The sequence below is a fragment of the Macaca nemestrina genome, chromosome 7, assembly GCF_043159975.1.
Source record: "Macaca nemestrina isolate mMacNem1 chromosome 7, mMacNem.hap1, whole genome shotgun sequence".
NCBI classification, from domain to species: domain Eukaryota; kingdom Metazoa; phylum Chordata; class Mammalia; order Primates; family Cercopithecidae; genus Macaca; species Macaca nemestrina.
The window spans coordinates 70,897,506-70,913,729 of record NC_092131.1 but is presented as its reverse complement, the minus strand read 5'-3'; the positions used below and the strand labels follow the sequence as shown (position 1 = coordinate 70,913,729).

The following is a 16,224-nucleotide window of genomic DNA, read 5'->3' as shown; positions in this document are numbered from 1 at the left end:
CAGGATTTTGCTCTGTCACACAGGCTAGAGTACAGTATAGTGGTGTGATCACAGTTCACTGCAGCCTCAACCTGGGATCAAGTGATCCTCCCACCTCAGCCTACGGAGTAGCTGGGACCACAGGCGTGTGCCACCATGCCTGCCTAAAATTTTTTAAAATGTTTTGTAGGGACGAGGTCTTACTGTATTGCCCAGACTGGTCTTGAACTCCTGGGCTCAAGCAATCCCCCTGCCTTGGCCTCCCAAAATGATGGAATTACAGGTGTGAATCACTGAGCCTGACTAAGGCAAGGGTCTCTGTGACTGAGATATTAAGTCTTCTGTATCCCTACTGATTTTCTGAGCACGTATTCTCGTGATGACTGAGAGAGGTGTGATGAAGTTTCCAACTATAATTATGGGTTTGTCTTTCTCTTTTCACCAGTTTTTACCTCAGGTACTTTGATGCTGTTTTGTTAAACGCTTACATATTTAGGATTGCTTATGTTTAGTTAGTAAGTTGAAACTTTTATTGTACTTATATAGTTTGAGTAATATCTTTGTTTTATATTGTCTGATATGAATATAGCCACTCCTGCTTTCTTTTGATTAGTATTTGCATGTTTTTTTCATTGTGCTCTATTATCCTAAATAATACATAGTTAGGAAAGGGTAGTTTGTGGAATGTTTTTACTTTGTGTGCCTTTTGTTATTTTAAATAACATTTTGATTTTAGAATATATCGTTTTATTAAATGTGACCTAAGATCCTTTTATTTTAAGGTGTGAGGATGTAAGTATTCATCACATAATTAGAAAAAAATTTGTATTATTACATTACATTCTTGGAAGGAATCTGAAAGGTAATTTCCTGTGGATTTTTTTTTGCATTTGAATGCTGAAATGCTGTTTTGCATGGTCTCAACCATATACCTATAACCTAAAAAACATTTAAACATTGAAATTCCTTCTTAATGAATTATTTTTTGAAGTATGACAGACTTCTTCTTTAAGCAGCATGTCTTGAAACTAATTAGTACTTTAATACTTTTATTATCTTTTAAGTTTAATGTAAATCAAAGCCACTTCCTTAATTTATGTCAAACAGCTTATTGCCAGCATGGGAGCTGCAGATACTGTGTGTTATAGCTTATGATATCCCAAAGTAGAACATTTTATTCAGTGGCATGAGCTGGCACAGTGGGCTAGATTATTCTAATTCATTTGGGTAAGTGAACTGAAGCTTAGAAAGTTTATGTACAAAAATGCACTGTCAGAATTTCTTTTTGATTCTTTACAGGTAAGAAACTGGTTTTAGGATTTCAGCATCTTAATTTCTATTGTCTTTATGTCATGCAGGTAATTAATTTTAATCTTATTTTAAATTAAAATCTACCTACATGTCTCTATTTGTTTATTTACTTATTAATAGAGAGTCTCCCTTTGTCCCCCAGGCTGGAGTGCAGTGGCGTGATCATAGCTTACTGCAGCCTCGAACTCCTTTTTTGAAGCAATCCTCCCACCTCAGCCTCCTCAATAGCTAGGAATACAGGTGTGCACCACCATGCCAAGCTAATTGTTTTAAAAAAGCTTTTCATAGAGATGCGGTCTTGCTGTGTTGCCTAAGTTGTACCAACACATATTTAGATGCCTATGCTTTGTTTGTTAATTTTTTTTTTTTTTTTTAGAATTAAAATCTCATTTGAAAATATTTTGTCTCATGATTACTCACAGGTTGGTTTGGAAGCTCATGATCTACATGTAAATGTACCTGCCTTAGTTTGTCTTGTGTTGCTATAAGAGAATGTCACAGATTGGGTGACTGATCATGAACAGAAACTTATTTGACTTACGGTTCTGGAGACTGGAAAGTCCAAGAGCATAGTGCTGGCATCTGGCAAGGGCCTTTGTGCTTGTCATCTCATGACAACAGGTGGAAAGATGAGAGCAAGAGCAGGCCCATTGAACAAAACTACTCTCGTGATAACGTTGTTACTCCATTCATGAGGGTGGAACCCTCATGACCTAATCACCTCTTCACAGTCCTGCCTGTTAATACTGTCACGTGGTATATTAGTCTGTTCTCACATTGCTATAAAGAACTACCTGAGACTGTATAATTTATGAAGAAAAGAGGTTTAATTGACTCACAGTTCCAAAGGCTGTACAGGAAGCATGGCTGGGGAGGCTTCAGGAAACCTACAATCATGGTAGAAGGTGAAGGGGAAGCAGGCACATCTTCACATTGTGGAGCAAGAGAGAGAGAGCGAGCAAAGGGTGAAGTACTGTACACTTTAAAACAACCAGATCTCATGAGAACTCACTCTCATGAGAACAGCAAATGGGAAGTCTGCCTCCATGATCTAATTACCTTCCACAAGGACCCTCCTCCAACAGTGAGGATTACAATTTCACGTAAGATTTGGGTGGTGATACAGAGCCAAACCGTATCACATGGCAGTTAAATTTGAATATGAGTTTTGAAGTGGACATTCAAACCACAGCATATTACCCCTCATTCCACAAAACTCATGTTCTTCTCACAAACAGCAGCCCCAAAAGTTGTTCCAGCATAAACTCAAAAGTCCAAAACTCCAGAGTCTTATTGAAATCAAATATAAAAATAAATAAATAAATAAATAAATAAATAGACAAATCAGATACAGTTGAAACTCAAGGCGCTATCATCCCAAGGCGGATTGCTCTCCCACTGTGAGTCTGTAAAATTAATAAGTTATATGCTTTTTAAATACAAGTGGCAAAGGCATAGGAGAGACATTACTGTTACAAAACAGAGAAATAGATAAGAAGAAAGGGATAACTGGTCCCAATTAAGTCCAAAACCTGACAGCAAAAACAACATTACTTTTTTTTTTTTTTTTGAGACAGAATCTCGCTCTGTCTTGCAGGTGGCTGGATTGCAGTGGCACAATCACAGCTCACTGCAGCCTTGAACTCTTGGGCTCAAGTGAGCCTCCCATCTCAGCCTCCTGAGTAGCTGGGACTACAGGCATGCACCAACATGCCTGGCTTTTTTTTTTTTTTTTTTTTTTAAACTTATTATAGAGATGAGGTTGCTCTCTATGTTGCCCAGACTGGTTAAAAGTAACCATGTAGCTCTTTCAGTATTTTGCTTAGACATTTCTTCTGCCAGATATCTTAGTTCATTGAGCTTAAATTCTGCCTTCCATAAAGCCTTTTGGGCAAGGACCTAATTAAACAAAGTTCTTTGCAACTTTATAGCAAGGAATGCCTTTACTCCAGTTTCCAATGCCTGTTCTTCATTTCTATCTGAGACCTCATCAGAATAGCCTTTACTGTCCATATTTCTACCAAGATTCTAATCGTCATCTCTTAAGTTATTGGTAAGAAGTTTCAGACTTGGCCTACAGCTCATCTTCTGAGCCCTTAACAGAATTGCCCTAAGCTCTCCATTTATGTCAATCTAAGCTTTTTCTAGCCTGTTCCTCCAAATTTTTCCAGCCTCTACCCATTACCTCGTTCCAAAACTATGTTCGGATATTCAGATATTTGTTATAGCTACAGTCCTGCTCCTTGGTACTGTGCTACTATAACAAATACCACAGGCTGGGTAATTTATGAAGAGAGGGTCTTCATCCATGGTGGAAGGTAGAAGGTGGAAAGGCAAGCAAGGTGAAAGTGAGACCGAGAGGGCCATACTTACTTTTTTTCCCTTTGAGACAGAGTCTCACTCTGTTGCCCAGGCTGGAGTGCAGTGGTGTGATCTCAGCTTACTGCAACCTCCGCCTCCCGGGTTAAAGCTTTTCTCCTGTCTCAGCCTCCCAAGTAGCTGGGATTACAAGCCTGCACCACCACACCTGGCTGGTTTTTCTATTTTTTGTAGACTCGGGGTTTTACCATGTTGGCCGGGCTGGTCTTGAACTCCTGACCTCCAGAGATCCGCCCACCTTGGCTTCCCAAAGTGCTGAGATTACAGGCATGAGCCACTGTGAGTGGCCTGGTGTTTACTTAGTTTTGTGGTAGATATTAATATTTAATATTTAAAAATATAATATTTTGTTTATGGGTTTGGGTCTACTATCCTGGTTGCTCTATGTAGACATATGAGGAGTTTCAAAAACTATGCTGCCTCTACCACTATCTTTTTCAGGATCCTCCTGTTTTTTTTTTTTTTTTTTGAGACAGAGTGTCGCTCTTGTTGCCATATTGGAGTGCAATGGCACGATCTCAGCTCACTGCAACCTCTGTCTCCCGGGTTCAAGCAACTCTCTTGCCTCAGCCTGCCAAGTAGCTGGGATTACAGGCATGTACCACCATGCCCAGCTAATTTTTTGTATTTTTAGTAGAGATGGGGTTTCACCATGGCCAGGCTGGTCTTGAACTCCTGACCTCAGGCGATCTGCCCACCTCAGCCCCCCAGAGTGCTGGGATTACAGGCGTGAGCCGCCATGCCTGGCCCCTCCTGGGTGTTTTTTACAAAGTTAAATTTATTGAATTTAAAGGGCTGTGTTCTTTGAAATTATGTCCTGCTACAATATTCTTTAATTTAGGAGAGGCTGGTTATTACAGATGGTGACTGTTCCTTCCTTTTAAAGTCCTTCCTTTATGAAATAAAAACCTGGCAACAGTTTTATTTTGGAGATTTTACTAGGTTGTGAAATCTAGCATTTTGATGACCATTTATCTCAATTCCCTAAAGCAGGAAAAATAAGTGATTTCTCAAAGGTTACAGAGTTAATAAATGGCAGCACCTGTATCTAAATATGTATTTTATGATTCCACATGAATCATCTTTGAACTGGTTATAGGAAGTGACTGAGTGAGAGAGAACTCTGTTTAGAAAATGTTTTACCAGGCGGGTGTGGTGGCTCATGCCTGTAATCCCGGCACTTTGCGAGGCTGAGGTGGGAGGATTGCTTGAACCCGGGAGTTTGAGACCCACCTGGGCAACATAGTGAGACCCTGTCTTTACCAAAATTTTAAAAAGTAGCTGGGTGTATTAGTCCACATTCATGCTGCTGATAAAGACATACCCAAGACCAGGCAATTTACAAAAGCAAAAGGTTTAGTGAACTCACAGTTCCATTAGGATGGCGAGGCCTCACAATCATGGTAGAAGGTGAAAGGCACATGGCAGCAGACAAGGGAAGACAGTGAGAACCGAGCGAAAGGGGTTTCCCCTTATAGAACCATCAGATCTTGTGAGACTTATTCACTACAACTAGAACAGTATGGGGAAAACCAGCCCCATGATTCAGTTATCTCCCACTGAGTCCCTCCTACAACATGAGGTAATTATGTGAGCTTTAATCCAAGATGACGTTTGGGTGGGGACACATCCAAACCATATCGTTCCAGCCCTGGCCCCTCCCAAATCTCATGTTCTCACATTTCAAAACCAATCATGCCCTCTCAGTAGTCCCCAAAGTCTTAACTCATTTCATCATTAACCTAAATGTCTACAGTCCAAAGCCTCAACTGTTACAAGGAAAATTCGTTCTGCCTATGATCCTGTAAAATTGAAAGCAAATTAGTTATTTTCTAGATGCAATGGGGTATAGGCATTGGGTAAATACAGCTGTTCCAAATGGGAGAAATTGGCCAAAACAAAGGAGCTACAGGCCCCATGCAAGCCCAAAATCCAGTGGGGCAGTCAAATATTAAGGGTCCAAAATGATGTCCTTTGACTCCATGTCTCACATCCAGGTCACGCTGATGCTAGAGGTGGGTTCCCATGGTCTTGGGCAGCTCTGCCCTTGTGTCCTTGCAGAGTACAGCCTCCCTCCCAGCTGCTTTCACAGGCTGGCATTGAGTGTCTGCAACTTTTCCAGGCACATGGTGCAAGCTGTCAGTACTTCTACCATTCTGGGGTCTAGAAGATGGTGGCCTTTTCTCATAGCTCCACAAGGCAGTGCCCCAGTAGGGACTTTGTGTGGGGGCTCTGACCCCACATTTCCCATCTGCACTGCCCTAGTAGATGTTCTTCATGAGGGCCCCCACCCTGCAGCAAACTTCTGCCTGGACATGCAGGCATTTCCGTACATCCTCTGAAATCTAGGCAGAGGTTCCCAAACCCCAATTCTTTATTTCTATTCACTTTCAGGCTCAACATTATGTGGAAGCTGCCAAGGCTTGAGGCTTGCACCCTCTGAAGCCATGGCCCGAGCTCTATGTTGGCCCTTTTCAGCCATGGCTGGACCAACTGGGACACAGGGTACCAAGTCCCTAGGCTGCACACAGCATGGGGACCCTGGGGCTGACCCACGTTTTCCTCATAGGCCTCCAGGTCTGCAATGGGAGCAGCTGCTGTGAAGACCTCTGGAGACATTTTCCCCTTTGTCTTGGGGATTAATATTTGGCTCCTCATTAGTTATGCAAATTTATGCAGCCGGCTTGAATTACTCCTCAGAAAATGGGATTTTCTTTTCTATCGTGTGGTCAGGCAGCAACTTTTCTGAACTTTTATGCTCTGCTTCCCTTATAAAACTGAATGCCTTTAACGGCACCCAAGTCACCTTTTGAATGCTTTGCTGCTTAAAAATTTCTTCTGCCAGATACCCTAAATCATCTCTCTCAAGTTCAAAGTTCCACAAATCTCTAGGGAGGGGCAAAATGCCTCCAGCCTCTTGCTAAAACATAACAAGAGTCACCTTTACTCCAGTTCCCAACAAGTCTCTCATTTCCATCTGAGCCCACCTAAGCCTGGACTTTATTGTCCGTATTGCTATCAGCATTTTGGGCAAAGCCATTCAACAAGTCTCTAGGAAGCTCTAAACTTTCCCACATTTTCCTGTCTTCTGACCCCTGCAAACTGTTCCAACCCCTGACTGTTACCCAGTTCCAAAGTTGATTCCACATTTTTGGGTATCCACAGCAGCACCCCACTTCTGCTGGTAGTAATTTGCTGTATTAGTCTGCTTTCATGCTACTGATAAAGACACACCCAAGACTGGGCAATTTACAAAAGAAAGAGGTTTAATGGACTCACAGTTCCATGTGGTGGACTCACAGTTCTACGTGGATGGAGAGACCACACAATCATGGTGGAAGATGAAAGGCACGTCTCACAAGGCAGCAGACAAGTGAAGGCAGTGAGAGCCAAGCAATAGGGGTTCCCCCTTATAGAACCATCAGATCTCATGAGACTTACTCACTACCATGAGAACAGTATGGGGGAAACCACCCCCATTGATTCATTTATCTCCCACTGGGTCCCTCCCACATGAGGGAATTATGGGAGCTACAATTCAAGATGACATTTGGGTGGGGACACAGCGAAACCGTATCACTAGGTGTGGTGGTGCGTGCATGCCTGTAGTCCCCGTAACTCAGGAGACTGAGATGGGAGGATTGCTTGAGCCTGGGAGTTCAAGACTGCAGTGAGTCGTGGTTGCACTACTGCACACCAGCCTGGGCAGTGGAGTGAGATCCTATTTCCAAAAAAAAAAAAAAAAAAAAAAAGGAAAGTCTTTTACCTTTCAGCTAACATGCTGGCTTAGGACTCCTTTCTGGGTAGTGTGAGAAATACTCCTTGGGAGATTGGAGATAAGATTTTTGGCAGCTTCCTGATTATTGAGAATTCAGTGTCCAGTTAATTCTTGACTGTGATGCCTCCTTTTTTGAGTTTGTTCTGTAAGAAGCTGAAAATGTCTCTGAATATATGAGGTGCTGTGAGAGCTAGGGAACTCATAAGGCATATGTATTAGTTTCCTACTGCTGCTGTAACAGCTGTAAAAAATCATCACTAATTGGGTGGCTTAAAACAACACAAATTTATTATCTTATGATTCTGGAGGTCAGTAATGTGAAATAATCTTCATTGGGCTAAAATGAAAATGGCAGTAGGGCTGGGGATTTTTAGCATGTCTTAGGGAGAATCTGTTTCTTGCCTTTTCCTGCTTCTTAGAGACTGCTTGCTGTTCAAATGAAATTGTGCATTTCCCCAAAGAGGTGATCAATTAACACTGTATAGTCTATTCATGTATTCAATACTTCAAATTTTTTTTAGTGTAGTTAATTATTTAACCTATACAGAGTCATTGTATACTATCTCTCCTCATATCTGGGGTTTGGAAATGGTGGTGCAGCTGAACAGAGACACATCCAAGGTCTAAAACATGAAGTGTGATGTGTGTGTGTGTGTGTGTGTATGTATGTATGTGGGTGTGTATTTTCAGAAGTGGAAGTGGGGTGAGCTGGAGGTTATTGAGTCTCAAGCACCACAGAATCACTGTTGACATTTGTTGTTATTGCAACAAGGAACTCCTTTAGTCAGCATTGAGGGAAGTGGGCCGGCAATCTCTTTAAGTTGTGTACCAGGATAGGAGAGACTATCTTGCACTTATAACACCCAAATAATGGCTTAATACAACACAAGTTTTTCACTCATACAGAGTTTGGCTTAGAGATTAAAGCTCCTTCTATCCTGTGATGGCACCATCACAAGGTTCTCAAGGTTGTTGTGGGAGAGGGCTAAAGGAGCTCACAGAATGCCTTTAGTGGTAAGTCCTGAAATTGGCTTGTATCACGTCTGCCCACACTACTTTGGCTACAATTCAAGCGACCAAAATATAAATAAGGCTAGGAAATATGATTTTCCTGCACATTTAATAGGAACTTGTATGGTTATAATCCAAATAGGATGGGGATTTGGAAAGGGATAGAGTAGAAGAGGAAATGATGGTTAGATCCCATCTCTTTTCATTACTCCAGCAAGATTTTTACCCTGCCTTGACAGTACCATTTGGCACTTGCTGCTTGGGCTGTTGCTGTGGATTTCTGTATTGGTGGGACAGACGATTGACCTAAGGCAACATCTGGAACTTAAGAAACATATACATTACACATTTTTCTCTCACCTATTCTTTCAGCATCACCAGTGTCTGCCTTTCACCTGAGGTGGCTCCCAACCCTATTTCAAGACAGTTGACACACAGATTTCTTGAAGTTTCTGGTTGATTCCTCAGGTCAATGACTTTTTTTTTTTTTTTTAAAGTAGTTCTAGGTGGATTTTGGGGAAGAGAACTAGCAACCTTTTGCAGTTCAGTGTCTTAAGGGGAACTGGACGCCTTCGTGACTGCTGATTAAAACATTTTTAGGACAAAAACTCCAACCTTACCTTACCTAAAAACCGTTTAGTTTCTTGTCCCCATAAATAGAACAAACAGTTCATTGCTAGGGTCTTGGTATGATGGTAATGACATGATGGCACCATGACCCAGAGAATAGCAGAAAACTTTGTATTGGATTACCTATGAAATGTAGTTCTTGCTTTAGGAAGCAAATTGTCTTTCTTTCAACCACTGATATTATCTTTATCCTCTCTCTTCAGGTCTAGTTAAAGGTCTGAAACAATAATTAAAAAATCAACTTATCAAAAATACTTTGCTTCACATTTTTTGTGTGTAATTAGTTTTGCAAGGCACCCAAAAGAAGAAATACTGGAAACAATTTGTGGCCTGGCACAGTGGCTCATGCCTGTAATCCCAGCACTTCGGGAGGCCAAGGCAGGAGAATTGATTGAGGCCAGGAGTTTGAGACCAGCCTTGTCTTGTCAGCATAGTGAGACCCTGTCTGTAAATAAATGAATAAATTTGATTTGGTAAAATAAGTATCCTGACCAATAAAGAAAAGTTAACAGATTGAAAATGGTAAAGTTTCCAAAGTAAGTCAACAATTTCATCAAACATCTTTACAGTGTATAGCTTATTTAAACATATATACTTTTCTAGGTATTGTGCAAAACAGGCACTAGAGAGATGAATGAGTGCATTGTTAAATTTATAAATATTATTAAAAGATTAATTTGTGTGTGTATGTGTTTGAGAAGGATCTCACTCTGTTGGCCAGGCTAGACTGCAGTGGTGTGATCTGAGCTCACTGTAACCTCCTCCCTGGCTCAAGTGATCTCTTACTTCAGCCCCCAGGTAGCTGGGAATACAGGCGTGTGCCACCACACCCAGCTAGTATTTTTTGTAGAGACAAGGTTTTGCCATATTGCTTATGCTGGTCTCAAACTCCTGGATTCAAGTTATCTATCTGCCTTCGGCCTCCTAGAGTGCTGGGATTACAGGTGTGAGCCACTGCACCCAAGCCCATTATTCATTCTTGCCACAAAGATTAACCATAAAACAAAACAAAACAAAAACAAAAAAGCCCATTGGCTATATGAATTAACATTACAGAGTAGCAGACCAATTAACATTATTAAATTAAGTCAACAACATGAAGAGATATACACTTAAATTCCATATTGAGTTTATGCAGCGATGTAGAAATAAAACTATTAGGAGGAATAATCTGTTACTGTCACTACTGATTATATACCTCTTTATGCTAGTGATTGATTTTAGGGGCTTTTATTGAATTAAATTTACATACTTTATATCATGATTCAAAAATAGGGTTTGACTCAAAGTTTAGTTACATTAAGGATTAAAATATTTTTACATTAAAAATATATATGTTACAAAAAGACTGCATGGTCTCATTTATATGTAGAACCTAAAAAAGTTGAATTTAGAAATAGAGAGGAAGATGATGATTATCAGGGGCTAAAGATTGGGGATGGGAGTGATTGGGGAGATGTTGATCAAAGGAGACAGAATTTCAGTTTGACAGGAGGAATAAGTTCAAGAGAGCTATTGTAAAACATGGTGACTACAGTTAATAACAATGTATTATATTCTTGAAAATTGCTAAGAGAGTAGATTTTGTGTTTTCACCACAAAAAAGACATGTGAGATAATGCATATGTTAATTAGCTCAATGTAGCCATTCCACAATGTATATTTCAAAACAACATGTTGTGCATAAATATGTACAATTTTGACTTGTCAATTAAAATACATAAATATGCATTTAAAAATAGTTATTAAGAGGTGAATTTTGATAATCTTAAATCTACTCTAACAGTACTAATAATTTTCACCAAATTTTTAAGAAATACAAAAATGTTTTACCATGTTATTTATTAATAGGAAAAGGTCAACAAAGTGTTGAGAAACCCTGCTGCTGCTTTTGTGTATGTCTCTAGCTGTTTGTTATTGTGACCAGTAGAACTTTGAAGAGAGTTTTACAGTGGTGCTTGCAGGGTATTGCTCCATATCTCTATCTGGTGGAGTAACTTTGTATATTTTATCATCTTCCTTAAAGGGACAGCATGAATACTAAGCTTTTCCGTGGAGAAATGAGCTGCCACTTTTCTTTTTCCTATGGGAAAATTTTAGAAGATGTTGAAGAAATCCCAAGTGTTCATAAATATTACTTATCAAACGAATAATTTTGGTCAGAATCTTCATTAGGAAAAATGTGGGTAATTATATGTTATAGATGAAAAGCTGGGTTTCCTAAAAGTTTTGTTAGGTTTACTGCAAAATTAATAAAAAGGACTGACACATAAGCTTTGCAAAGTGAGTCTATTTCTCCAGTAGATGGCGCTGGATACTAATGATATTGTGCTACTGCATGGCAAACAAGGGAATGCAGCTGATGAGATAATAATATTAAACTTAAGTAAACCAATATATAATACAGTTCAATACTCTTCCTATTCATTATGTAACTAGAGGCAAAATATAATTTTATTCCATATATCTCTATCTATCTATCTGTCTATATGTTATTTTCCTGTTATGTGTGGAGAATGTATACAGTTGATTGGTGGAGATGGTGAGTTTTTATTGGTCTGTCCTTATACTTTCAGTCAGTACTCTAATGACCAAGAAAATGTAAAAGATTTTATTATTATTATTACTATTATTGAGACAGGGTCTCGCTCTCACACAGGCTGGAGTGCAGTGGTGTGGTCATAACCCACTGCAGCCTCAAACTCCTGGGCTCAAGCGATCCTCCCACCTTAGCCTCTGGAGTTATTAGGACTACAGGCACTCACCACCATGCCCAGCTAATGTTTTTATTTTTCGTGGATATGGGTTCTCCCTGAGTTTCCCAGGCTGGTCTCAAACTCCTGGCCTCAAGCAAGACTCCTGCTTTGGCCTCTCAGAGTGCTGGGATTACAGGCATGAGCCACCGTGCCCAGCTAATATTTTCAATATACAGTTGAAATTATTATAAATGGCTTCCACTCAATGATTTGCCAAAATAATGGAAGTTCTCCATTCCCACTGGTATTAACATACTGACTGATTTCTATAGTGTGCTTGATACTAAGGCTAGTAGATGAGTGTCTTGTAGATACTTCTGCTTTTGCCAGTTGATCTCTATACTTAAAAAGTAGTGTCAGGTGTGTTTGTTCTCAAACCTGTTTATACTAATTGTATCTGTGATCATAATTATGTAATTTAATATATTAAAATAAGCTAATGGAAACTCATTATAAAAAGCATTCTCTCTATTAAAAATAAGATGAATGTTTTGGAACAATCAGTAAAGGTTAATCACTAAAAAAATTGCTATCAAAGAGGTGTGGATGAGAAAACTGAATAAAAGCCCTAGAGACCGGGAGCAGCAGCTCACACCTGTTATCCTAGCACTTCAGGAGGCTGAGGTGGGAGCCTCATTTGAGGCCAGGAGTTAAAGAACAGCCTGGGCAACATAGGGAGATTGTATCTCTACAAAAAATTTTACAAAAGTAGCCAGATATGGTGATATGTGCCTGTAGTCTTAGCTACTCAGGAGGCTGAGGTGGGAGGATCACTTGAGCCCAGGAATTTGAGGCTGCAGTGAGCTATGACCACACCACTGCACTCCAGCCTGGGTGACAGAGCCAAACACTGTCTCTAAAAAATATTAAATTAAAAATAAAAAATATTTTATTATTGTTTGGCATATAAATCATACTTGACTTCTACAGTTTACCTAATATATACTGTTTTATAGTACACAATGATATAAATATACACTGTGAATACAAGTAATACTTAGAAAATAAAAGTTAAAAGAAGTTACTAATTAAAGAATTATCACTCAGCTAATACATTTCATATATCAGGGTTTATAAGGAGTTTTGGTTAAGGTCTAGATCAACTTAACTCTTTTCTTCACAGTCTACTCTCTGTCCCTTATTAGTATCTTGTTACACATGTTCAGTCATCTTTTTATAATTTGTCTCACATTTTTTTCCCCAATATTTTATATAAAAGGAGAAACATACTAGTATTCCTGTGATCACCAGGACTTGAGCCATCCAATGGGAAAATGGAAATTGCAACTATATCTCTTCACAAGTCTTCTAATGTCCTCTTACCATTCTAACTATTCTTTTTCCTATTCTGTCAACACATACTTGTACCTTTTAATATCCTCTTACCATTTTGACTATTATTTTTTCTTCTCTTTCAGCAATACTTGTACCTTTTTATAGTATTGATGGAGGCATTTACTTGCATGTATCATCTTTCTAAGACCAAATTCACTTTTTTTCTCAATTTTTCACACGTATCATGTCAGTTGGGGCCTTTAAATCAGCCTGCCAACATATTTTCTAATTCTGGAGATCAAGCAAATTTGATTTTCATTTACTTCTTTTAATGAACCTGCAATCCCATTGCTATATCACACTGCCAAGGCAGAAAGATTAAAATCTGGCCAGTCTAAAATTGCCAGATTCTACAGTGTTTAAATTATTCAGTAGTCCTTCCTAAGTGATTATGTAAGTCTTCTCCATTGTAGCTGAGGTGTATACCGTTTCATCAGCTTAGTGAGGCATCCACTCCATGCATGTATAGCTTCATCTTTCTAAATTGATGCCAGTCTTGACCAGTCTTCTGGAAGACAGCACCCTCTAGTGTCACTATTTGGGGTAACACATGTATTTCATCATGAAATGCCACTCAACACCATTTGGGCTTGATTCAGTAATTCAATACTCCCTAAAATTTCCAGTCATTCTTTGATTGCTGGGGCCAGTGTTAATACAGCCACTACAAATGTTAACATCAGGTACTTGTGGCCTGAGTGCAATTTAAATATAAATTGGTCCCAAGAAGTAGTCAGTTGGCTGTATTTAACTTCCATATTTTTTCAAAAAGCTTTTAACTTTTTCAAAAAGTTTATATGTGGGGGCTTCAAAAAGTTTTTGGAAAAATGGAATTAAAAGATAAAAAATATAAACTTTATTTCTCAACATAAGTGTCATCAAGTTCAGGACACTTTTGTTGATGATAATACCAGCCATTTAGTCCATCCCTAAAGAACTGAGGGTCCTAGGAATTTAACCATGTCAGTGCAGTCATTTTTACATCATTAGCTGATAAAAAATGAATGCCTTTTACATATTTTTTAAGATTAGGAAACAAAAAGAAGTCAGAAGGAGCCAAATCAGGACTATAAGGTGAATGCTTTATGATTTCCCATCAGAACTCTTGCAAAATTGCCCTTATTTGATGAGAGGAATGAGCAGGAACATTGCTGTTGGGAAGGAGGCCTCTCTGGTGAAGCTTTCCTAGGCATTTTTCTGCTAACGCTTTTGTTGACTTTCTCAAAACACTTTCATAATAAGCAGATGTTGTCATCCTTTGGCCTTCTAGAAAGTCAATCAAAATGCCTCAAACATCTTAAAAAACTGTTGCCATGGCCTTTGCTCTTGACCAGTCCACTTTTGCTTTGACTGGACCACTTTTACTTTTTGGTGGCCATTGCTTTGGTTGGACTTGGTCTTCAGGATCATACTGCTGTAAAACCATGTTTATCTCTGTTACAGTCTTCAAAGAAATGCTTCAGGATCTTGATCCTACTTTTAAAAAATTTCCATTGAAAGCTCTGCTGTTGTCTGCAGCTGATCTGGGTGCAATGGTTTTGGCACCCATCGAGTAGAAAGTTTGCTCAACTTTATTCTTCAATCAGAATCATGTAAGCCTATTCAATTGAGACGTCTGTGATGTTAGTTATTGTTTCTGCTGTTAATCATTGGTCCTGTTCAGTTAGGGCATGGACATGATAAATTTTTTTTTCTTGAAAATAGAGGAAAACAATCTGCTGCTGTGGGCTTCGTCTTCAACATTGTCCGGTCCCTTCTTTTTTTCTTTTCTTTTTTTTTTTTCAGGTGAGATCTTGCCGTGTTGCCCAGGCTGGCCTCGAACTCCTAGGCTCAAGTGATCCACCTCGGCCTCCCAACGTGCTGGTATTACAGGCATGAACCACCATGCTTGGCCTTAATTTTTAATTTTTAAATTTTTTGTAGAGACGAGGTCTGGCTGTGTTACCCAGGCAGGTCTTGAACTCCTGGCCTCAAGTAATTCTCCTGACTCAGCCTCCCAGAGTGCTGGTATTACAGGCATGAGGCACCACACCTAGCCCCCAACCTTTAATTTAATTATTGACTGTTGCTTTTGTTAAAGTATTAGCATAACCTAGAATATAGTACGCTTCCATTCTAGCTACTACTCATTTATTCGTCCCTGCAGTACTGATAGAGGTCTACTGTGGTCCCCTTAGCTGAATTCTTTTTTTAAAATTTTTATTTATTTATTTTTTGAGACATAGTCTCGCTCTGTCACCCAGGCTGGAGTGCAGTGGCGCGATCTTGGCTCACTGCAAACTATGCCTCCCAGGTTCACGCCATTCTGCTGCCTCAGCCTCCCGAGTAGCTGGGACAACAGGTGCCCCCCACCACGCCTGGCTAATTTTTTTTTTTTTTTGTATTTTTAGTAGAGATGGAGTTTCACCGTGTTAGCCAGGATGGTCTCGATCTCCTGACCTTGTGATCTGCCTGCCTCGGCCTCCCAAAGTGCTGGGATTACAGGCGTGAGCCACCGTGCCCAGCCAGCTGAATTCTTAAAGCGTATGTTCCCAAACTTTTTTTCATGATGCCCTTAGTGTCTTAATATTTTTATGCTACTTCTGAGCTATTGTTTTCTCTTGTTCCAAACTGATTTTTGCATGCTACTTGCTTTTTATCCCAGTAACTGTTGTAAACCCAGATTTGTAAAGATAGGAATTCATTGAATAGAATGTAGTGAGATCTAATGATCCAACAGTGAACCTTCTTGAACTAGTAGTTCACATAATGTTCAACAGATGTCATTGCTTCTCTTGAAAATTTAAAATATTTAATCCCTTTGTGTTTGCTGCAGTGTTAGGGAATACCTTGACACACAGGTCAGGAACCATAGGTTTGAGGCCATCTTCAAGGAATTACTGTTGACTTTGTATGAGTGTGTGGTATAGTTAGACTCTAATTGTAATAATAATAGTCCTCTGTTACTGGACTATTTATTAATCACAGATAGCATTTTTTCTTGTTTGTGTGTATGTGTATCATAAAACTACATAACATAAATTTTACCACTTTAAGTGAATAGTT

General features: G+C 39.4%; 1 protein-coding gene across 23 annotated transcripts in view; it reads left to right on the top strand.

The window, feature by feature from the left end:
* LOC105478006 (mirror-image polydactyly 1) overlaps positions 1 to 16,224 on the top strand; it is a 402,680-nt gene that overhangs the window by 22,727 nt on the left and 363,729 nt on the right. Inside the window, exons 1-2 of one of the 23 annotated variants that reach the window (XM_071100282.1) lie at positions 766 to 1,337; positions 1,433 to 1,530. The exons of 20 other annotated variants lie outside the window; for them this stretch is intronic. The gene's annotated coding sequence lies outside the window, so the exon portion shown is untranslated. Of the gene's footprint in view, positions 1 to 764; positions 1,531 to 16,224 lie in introns of those variants that run through there. 2 more of the 23 variants (XM_071100293.1, XM_071100281.1) reach the window with 2 other exon arrangements.